Below are 316 nucleotides of genomic sequence, written 5' to 3' on the forward strand. Positions count from 1 at the left end.
TACCAAACTAACAAAGTAACATTAAGAGTATGCCTGTTTCACTGTTACATAATATGAATCCACAAAATCAAGTTTTAGCTATAACCATACCTTATTCATTTATTGCAGCCGAACCTGACTCGAGTCAAAATGAAAGTACATAATATCTGAAAACAAACCTTCAAGTTCCAGCCGCAGAAGTCCTTAAGCTTTCCTTCTCTTAAGTATTTGGCCTGAACTCATTAGATTCCGACTGCTATAGAGAACTTTTGCTTGGGAAAATCTCTGTAACTGGAAGGCAAGGAAGCATCCCAAATAAATAAATATATTTTAATGG

General features: G+C 35.1%; 1 protein-coding gene across 2 annotated transcripts in view; it reads right to left on the reverse strand.

The window, feature by feature from the left end:
- Positions 1–316, reverse strand: part of LOC109820503 (4-hydroxybenzoate polyprenyltransferase, mitochondrial) — a 14,309-nt gene continuing 13,993 nt past the window's right edge. For both annotated transcript variants that reach the window (XM_020386677.1, XM_020386667.1), the window contains one exon: positions 1–270. The gene's annotated coding sequence lies outside the window, so the exon portion shown is untranslated. The remainder of the gene's footprint in view (positions 271–316) is intronic.

This window comes from Asparagus officinalis, chromosome 1 (genome assembly GCF_001876935.1).
Source record: "Asparagus officinalis chromosome 1, Aspof.V1, whole genome shotgun sequence".
NCBI lineage: Eukaryota > Viridiplantae > Streptophyta > Magnoliopsida > Asparagales > Asparagaceae > Asparagus > Asparagus officinalis.